Below are 9596 nucleotides of genomic sequence, written 5' to 3'. Positions count from 1 at the left end.
ATGTTCAACATGGTGTCTGTTATAGTGCCTACTGATTGTTTGCATGCTTGTCAATTTGAATTGAATTAATCAACTTTTATATGAATGAATTGAGTGAAAATCGGAAATGAAAGCAAAATTTCAGAAATAAAGATTTTGGTGGCCCGATCGCGCCACCAAAAAAAAAAAAAAAAAAAAGTCGGATGTTTGCCTTTACTTTTGAAAATGAACAGCGGTAACAATCGGCTACATAAGATGCTAAAATAAATGTCAGAGGTTTGCGTTTAATTGTGGAAATGAATGACGGTAATATTCGACTCGGTATGATACTAAAATGAATGTCGGATGTTTGCTCATACTTTTGGAAATGAATAACGATAAGACTCAGCTCCGTATGGTGCTAAAACTAATGTTAGATATTTGATTTTGCGTTCGGAAATGAATAAGGATAACATTCGGCTCCGGAAGACGCTGAAATAAATTTCGAATTTTTGCTATGACGTTCGGAAATGAAAAACAATAACATTCAACTCCGTGCGATAGTTAAATAAATGTCGGATGTTTCCTTATACTTTCGAAAGTAAATAGCAATAGCATTCGGCTCCCGAAGATGCTAAAATAGATGTCAGATGATCGTTTTTATGTTCGGAAGAATATAGCAGTAATATTCTGCTCCATCATGTCCATATGATGCTAAAATAACTGTCTGATGTTTGCTTTTAAATTTCGAAATGAATAACAGTAACATTCAGCTGCGTTTAATGGTAAAATTGATGTTTGATGTTTGCTTTGACGTTTGGAAAAGAGTAACAATAATATTCAACTCCTGACAATGATGAAATAAATGCTGGATGTTTGCTTTTACGTTCGAAAGTAAATTGCAATAACATTTAGCTCCGGAAGATGCTAAAATAAATGTCGAATGTTTGCTTTGATGTTCTGAAGTGAATAACAATAATATTCAACTCCGTACGCTGATAAAATAAATGCCGGATGTATGCTTTTACGTTCGAAAGTAAATGTCAATAGCATTCAGCTCCGGAAGATGCTAAAATACATGTCGAATGATTGCTTTTATGTTTGGCATGTTTGGAAGTGAACAGCAGTAACATTCTGCCCCAATCGATGATAAAAAAATATTGGATATTTGCTACGGTACATTTCGAAATAAATATCAGTAACATTCAGCTATACGTTTCATGGTCCAAAATGTCTGATGTCTGCCTTGACGTTCAAAAAAATTGTCAGATGATTCATTTCACTTTCGGAAGTGGACAGCAGTAACATTAGGCTCCGTTCGATAATGAAATAAATGTCGGATGTTTGAAATGAATAACGGTAATATTCTGCTCCGTACGATGCAAAAATAAATAACAGATTGTTGCTTTAACATTTGGAAATGATTAATGGTATTAATCCGCTCAGTATAGATGCTAAAACAAATAGCGGATGTTTGCTTTCACGTTTGGAAATAGATTAGGATAGTATTCAGCTCCGTAAGATTCTAAAATGAATATCGGTTGTTTGCTTTTACATTTAAAAATGAATAACGGTAACTTTCGGCCTTTTACAAAGCTAAAACAAATGTCGGATGCTAACAAATGTCAGCAAATGCTCCCATTTTCTCATTTCAAACGTAAGTTTTGACCTCCTCAATAGGGCATCAACTTTTATAATAATCTCTACGCCTATTTGTCAAATCTTTAAACACAGAGTAAGATGATTTAATTTTCTACTCATTTGTTTTAGACATGGGCATCTGTATCACTTCAATAATGTTTAATATTAATTTGTCTATATTTAGTAGGACCGATTTAGTTTTTCTAATATTTTTCCTGATTTTTTTTTTTTTGTCACCAGATTTTACTTTCGACCACCAGAAAATAAAAATCAATGATATTGGTGGCCCGATAAAACTTAGTGCGGAGCCCTGTATATTCTATTCTTCATTGTGATCGGCCTATACTTCCAGATTTTCATAATCGCATTGCTGGAAAAAAAAAGTTTCAGTGCTTGCGTTCTCGGGGAAGTAAACTTCGTGAAAAACAAAAATAAAAAAGATTAAAAAAGGCACTACGAGGGAGATTGATGTTTTGACAGTGGAGCGTGATTAATGGCAAAGATATAACTGTCAACGTAAGCAGGTGCGCCCCGACGGTTGAGAAATCTACGCGCACGGTATGACTGTCTCGATCAAAAATCAAAACACAGTGGTTAAAGAAAAGCAAATGATGGGTCAGCGCGTAGTGCTATCGTAAAGCACTCCATTGGCACGGGTGCTATGTGCATACCATGTACGTGTGTTGGTAGGTGTTGGGGATTTTCCTTGTCAGCTGTGTGTATCGGGTACAGGTACAAGGTACACTTGTACTAGTATTTCTCCTTGGGCGCGCGATTGTTCTGGTCTCAGAATATTTACAATCGAGTGTGAAAACATTTGTGACATGTCTTCGCTGTCCACGCGCGCTTAATCGGAGATGCTGAGTGATGTTTGCAATTTCGATTCGAGCAACATGCTGGGAAAAACAATAAGTTAATTAAGATCGGGACAATAGATTTCCCTTCGAGGTAACCGAACTTCGAGTTATCTTTTTCGAGCTACGCGAATTTTAATACACAGAACCTCCATAGGAACAATCGGGACTTTCATTTTGCCCCCGAGGTAAGTGATATTCGGCTTATCCGACGTCGAGGTATCCGAGTTTGACTGTATCTCTACAATTTCACTTCCTTAAGCCATGATAGAACTAAGTACTGAAAAGAAAGAAAGAATTAAAAGAAAAAACAAAACAAAAAAACAGAGTCCCCTAAACCCATATATTATGTCAACTGCATTTTGGATGACAGTATGTAATTATCATTATTCATCTCCGTACTTCATAATATTGGCTTATATTTCATATCTTTATTTCAAAAATATTGCACGTATGCATACTGAAAACTACAGCAGAAGGGATGAACAGTTTTATTCCAACAATTCAAGCAAAGATAAACAATGCAATTTTGATTTCTGGAAATAAAGTGTCAATACCTTCATGTAAACGTAGCATGTAATTCTAAATGTTGACTTTGGAAACTTAAAGATAAAAAATGTTAGTTTTTATCCACAGCAATTCTGTAGAATGAAACACATTCACATGAGAATTTATGTAATTTGGTTGCATTTGAACTTTCTTCAAAGCATGTGATGTTTGCATTAAAGAATGTGGTGTACATTCAGTTCAGAATGGCATCATCCGAAATGCAATTTTGGTCGGTTTCAGACACGGGCATCATATCTTTATTACTTTTTTTTTGTACAAGTGCGTCCTCATTCTGTCAGGCTGTGTTTCTGGGGAACCCTTCCCTGGGACAGCTTGATACCCGTACCCATCCCACAATTGGGTTGGGTTTGGCAAAGTGCATATTGCTCGACAAAACCGAGCACCTGATGCACCCGAGAGCACAACAGTAACAAAATACAAGATGCCACTTCTAAGACGAAACAAGCATACACCAATGACACAGCATTATTTAGCATAAAACACATGGTGAACTCAAAAGATATGCTCACCTCTTTTGTCCAGTAGCATTGAAAACAATTTATTGATTTATATATACATATCGTGATCAAGCTGTAAGTTTTAAAGGATTCACTTCACATCAGCCCTATCTATATAATTGAAGACTGCCCTATTGTCAGTGTGCATTACATGTGTTCATGCTTTGTGTTGTGTCTTTTTAATCCTCTATGGAGAAGGGACACATCCATTTTTAGTGATACCTTTACGACATGGCGAATACAGCATGGTGTATACTTTAATTCCACCTGAGTGGCCTTCTGTCAATAGTACCCCCCCCCCATAATATTTTTCAGAACAATATGCAACAAACCTTTCATAGTCTGGTAAATAATCTGGCCACCTGGTATTTGCTGTTGCATGCTAGATGGGAGAATGATATAGGTTTGGAGAAAGCACTGAAACAAAGATTAAAGATCAGCGACAGTTTTATTACATTCACACAAACAGGAAGAAACTTCTGCCCATTTGAATGACTTTAAAGATGCGTAGACCCAGTACAGCAGACTCGTGGAAATGAATCTAAGCGTAAGCACTAAAGAGGAGTCCCTGCGTAGGTGTCTGTAGGAAACTAGCACCGTCCTTCCGCATACGCATTCGACTAAACCACTGGGTCTATGTGCCTTTAACCGTGCTATCTAATGTACATGGAAAATGTTAAAATCGTCATTGAAAAAAATTATTGCTTATAGCATGAAACATCAGTTAGTTTACATTTTTTTTACGCATACATGTCTTGTAGATGTATCAGGGATATCATATTATGACACATCCCCCAAGAGAAACAAGGTTGATTTCTTCATTAAGATTCAACCAAAAAAATGTACATCATCTGTTTTTCAATTCATTTTCTTTTCACATGAACAATTATATTTCCTTGAAAGACATTGTTTTCCTGGAAACCAGAGTAAATATACTTGTCTCCCTGTTTTACTTTAATAAACAAAATACTTTTGTGGTTTTTTTTTAAATCCTGGTGATATTTCCAATTGTAATTCTGTACTGTTTAAAGCCCAAACTTTGAAATTATATGGTGCTGGGCTTTTAGTAATCCGAGTTGAATCTACGTTATCTGCGAGGTATGTTCTCCTTTTGCAGGATTTCCTTCACGTATATAGGTTTGAAGGTTGTTTTTCAAAGGCTCTGTTTTTGTTTTCTGTGGTATTCATATAAATCCACTAATGTCTGTTCTGCAGCATTGATGCTTTGTTGAAGTAAACAGAGTCGTCATCACAAATGAACAAGCAGACAATTTTACAAAACATTCTGTAAAGAACATCCTGCTGTGCATGCTGGTATTCCTATTTTGGTGTTGAATAAAAGGCCTTGTGCTGTATACCTTTTAACATGGCTGTTTCTTACCAGCATTCCCTGGCATTTTTTTTTTCTTCTGAACAGCGTGGGTTTGATTTCATGATTTTTGATGTTATATTGGTGATGTTAACAAATGACCTTTATTTCTTGACAGGCCTCTTATCACATTTTTGTGTGTTGTATGCGTCTTTGTAAGGATGTTTGGGATTGTGATAAATTGTTGTTATCCAGGGTCTCACTCCATCTTGAGGTGTGTGGGCTTTATCCCTCCCCGTTCTTGAAATCTCAAAAGAGTACTTCTTGCCGACTTCATGGAGGTTAATGTGCCAGGTCTGGTACTTAGTGCGGGCAATTTTTTTCGAGATCTCAGGGGCATAATTTATACAGATGTCTGAGAGTTGTTGTTGTTGTTGATGTTGTGTGTGTACCAGGTATGTGTTTGTGTGTGTGTGTGTGCACACTGGTGTTAGTGTGGGCGTAAACATTGCATCAACCGTCTCCACTAGCTGCCAAATTGTTCATCAAACCTTTCATGGGCCAAGTTGTGTGAGAAGTGATGCAGATAACATCACTTTGCTGACACATTTTCCAGAATTGGTCATTGACTGCTATGCTGTGGCGGCATGGAATAGTCCATTTTGGAGGAAGGGTGTTATAGAGAGATTCTGTTCCATCGCTTGTGAAAGGGGGAAGTTGATAATAGGTATACTTCACAGGAGATTAATTTGTTGGTTAGATTCCTATGAATATCGGTCATCAAAGAAAGAAAGGAACAACACAAAACAAATTAAGGCAATCTACGATATGTTACATATCAGTTTGTTGTAAGAATGGATTGTTTTATTATATAAGATATATAGATAGGTAGATAGATAGATAGATAGATAATTATTTATAGATAGATAGATAGATAGATACATGCTGTAGATAGATAGATTGATATATAAAGATAGATAGATAGATAGATAGATAATATTTTCACATATTGGTTATTAATTCAATTCTTTCCTTGTTGTCTGTCACCTGTGTAGGGGAGCAGCTCAGCCACTTTTCCAAAGTGGCTGATCCTGTTGCTACAAATTTCCTCTGCAGCTGCAAAAATCCATTCAGTAGTTTCAGTTGTCACACCCAAAGGCAGGCAGCCTGTTGAATGCGGCCTGGAACAACGTGAATGTAATCCGTCGATCTGTTCCCAAGCTGTACACAAATGGCCAGGTGATGGTAATGCCCTGTAAAAAGTCTCGATATGTCTTACACTGCTGAATCTTATGGAATGAATGAACAACATGTGGCACAAATACACTCAGACACCACACAAACAAAACAAAAGCAATCCACGACATTTGATTTTATAAGTAATTATGCAAATAAAATTAATAATCATTTGGACATTGTCCCACATGATTCTCAGTATCTGCATTGTATACACACAATTCTTATCCATGTACAGTGTATTTAAAGGACAAGGCCACCTTCATAAACATAAGGATTGAGAGAATGTAGCAATATTAGTAGAACACATCATTGAAAGTTTGAGGAAAATCAGACAATCCGTTCAAAAGTTATAAATTTTTGAAGTTTTTGTGCAGTAACCGCTGGATGCGAAGACTACTGCAGTGTATGAATCACTTAGATGTCACATGCGTACAACAATACATGTATAAGGAAAATATAAAGAGAATTTCACAAAATGTCATCTTTTGAAAAAAGTACACATTCCCTTGACTTGTTACCAACATATGTTATGGAAGATATTATTTCCCCTGCCTTTAGAAAAAGGCAAGTCAAGTGCTATTTTATTATGTGAAAAAAAGTGAAAATATGTTGAAATTTCTTTACATTTTCTTTATACTGTTGTACGCGTATAACTCACAAGCTGTAGTAGTCTCCTCATCCAGCGGTTCCAGCACCAACATTTTAAAAATTCATAACTTTTGCATCGATTGTCCAATTTTCCTCAAACTTTCACTGATGTGTTCTACTAATATTGCTGCATTCTCTCAATCCTTATGTTTATGAAGGTGAACTTGTTCTTTAAGGTATCTGTGCGTTACGTCATGATGCTATATGAATGGATCAGATTCAAACTACCTGCCATGACTCTGTACAGAATGATCATCTTTTTACATAGGTCACTCCAATGGCTTTTCTTGAGTGGTCTTTCTGTCTGGATATGTATGTGTCCTGGGCAATGTAATGCAGCATTGATATTGGTTGTGTCTTTCGATGTTTTCTTTGTTGTTTGATATATTTCAATAAAGTAATGATGTACTAATAAAATACAAGTAATATGTATGTATGCATGTATATATGTTTGTTTGTATGTATGTGTGTATGTGTGTATATGTATGTATGTGTACACTTGTACATAAATTGTGTAAGAATCCTACAATAACCATTCATACTGGCAACAGCATCATCACAATCACCACTTCCCGTGAATGTCACTATGTTGGGTAGAACTGTCACCTGGGGCCAACAAGTCAGCCAACATAGAATTGTATATGGAAGAAACAGTTGTGGAAAGTATCAGCTCTGGATGAAATGAATGACCCAACAGTTATCTTTCACTATCTGGTAAAGAAACGTCTAACTTATTGATGTGTGTAGATAGGCCTAATTAGTTGTTTTGGTCAATTTTCTCTGCAAATTCGCTCGTAGGTGGGAGAAGAGAGGACGGCACTCGCCCTCAAAAAATCTCAGCTGATAAGTTGTTTGTCACATTTCAGCACGCAGAGGAAATAACACACGTATGATCAATCAAGATCTAATCATTCTTTCCTGGAGAAATATGGCCAATGGTTTGGACAGGAACGGCTCAATGTGCGGTATCGGTCGTGTCTCCTCGAAACGCGTTTTAACTGTCACAGTTGGGTGATGATAACCACACCAGAAGGAGGGGAGGCAGCGACTTGGATGTGTTCCCCGTTTCCGTAGCGACCAGATTCTGATGTTGCCATTGAACAGAATGGCACATGAGCCCTGCTTGGCAGGGTGTAGCCAGTGTTGATACAATGGAGGCTGCCGTGCCAGTTTCTCTAGAGGCTACAACTTCTTCCTCTTACTATGTACTATTCAGTATTAATCCATCGTGTTCCAACTACTAATAACTGATTCATATTGTCACATTCTCTCCTGCCTATATACCCTCTCTCTTTCCCTCTCTCTCTCTCTCTATCTCTCTGTTTCCTCGATATATCTGTGCAACTGTTGGAATGCATCAATCTATATCTCTGTTCTCTATTCTCTTTTATTCTCCCATTTTATTCAAATTTATTCATTCAATGATAACGATAATGATAATAATAATGATGATAATACAACGCATCTTTATTGCACCATCTAAATAGTAGCACTATTCCCAGGGGCATTGTTAAACAGGAGAAAGTGGAGAAGAAATATGATATGCTACAGGCAGTTACAACTTTGCGTCAGCTGTGTACCGTATGCTTTTGTGAAGAGGACCGTTTTCAGGTTAGCTTAAAAAGAATCCAGTGTTGGCACCCACCCACCTACGTATATGCCAGTCTATAATCTGCCTTTAACAATGTTTTTCTGTCTATTCATCTATCATATCTATGTACTGTATAATTGCACATTTTCTGTGATCAAATTTTTGCACTTTGGTCTAGTATGATGAAATTTACAAGGTTTTTTTTTTCCATTTAGTTAAATGTCAATAAGTATTTACCAGTTAAAGCATAAATTCAGCTAGACAAGGCATGGTAAGCAACATAGTGCACATTTTTTTTTTTCATATCGGCAAGACTTCAAACCATGAGATATTCTGCATTCACTTATCTATCTTTGTCTCCCGCTCTTTACTTTCTGTCATTTGACCAATCCATTGATATATCAATTATCTATCTAGCTGTCAATACATGAATCTTTCTACCTATTCATTCTATCTACCTATCTGCCTATACGTTTCTACCTATTCATTTTATCTACCTATCTGCCTATATCTTTCTATCTATTTATGTATCTACCTGTCCATCAGCCTGTAGATATTTCTACCTATTTATCCACCTGCCTATGTGTCTATCACCTCTATCGATCTGTCTACCCATTAATCTTTATATCTCTTTCCCATCCCCCATTTCTTTGTCTCTCACATATTCTCTTCCAATTGTTGTGGCACATGAAACCATATCCCTGGATGGTATGACCTTATAAGTCAATTGCTTTTCAAGTATGGAGTGTTTCCAACATTTCCCCATTTTCAAAGAGGTATGTTTTGTATTTCTATTCTGTTTAAAGTGTCTGTCAGTTTTCAGGGTGTTTTATTGCTCTCTATGTGAGTGACCCTGGGGAATTAGGAATTAGATTTAAATTTCCATATAACAGAGATGAATAACAGTAAGGTTGCACTTATAATCCACCATTTCTCTTCAACAGCCACAGGCATGCAGTAGAGATGGGTTATCTGCATGAAGAGGAAAGATGGGACGTTCGAGTGAGGAAAGTTTTGTTGCACATGTGATAGATTTTGTCGTGTGTCATCAATAAATATCACGTCAGGAAATCCACAGTCTATGGAGAAATATTGCTTTGACAAGATACTGTACATGTGTGTGTGTGTGTGTGTGTGTGTGTGTGTGTGTATGATGTGTGTGTGCGTGTTGTGTGTGTGTGTGTGTGTGTGTGTGATGTGTGTATGTGAATGTGGAGAAGAGGGATGGGGGAGATGTTTCAAGCCAGTCGAATAGAACTTGCATGCACCAAACTTGCATTATAGCACTG

This window comes from Diadema antillarum, unplaced genomic scaffold, assembly GCF_040938485.1.
Source record: "Diadema antillarum isolate AM-2024a unplaced genomic scaffold, OU_Dant_1.0 scf00000183, whole genome shotgun sequence".
Classification (NCBI taxonomy): Eukaryota; Metazoa; Echinodermata; class Echinoidea; order Diadematoida; family Diadematidae; genus Diadema; species Diadema antillarum.
This window is presented reverse-complemented; position numbering follows the sequence as displayed.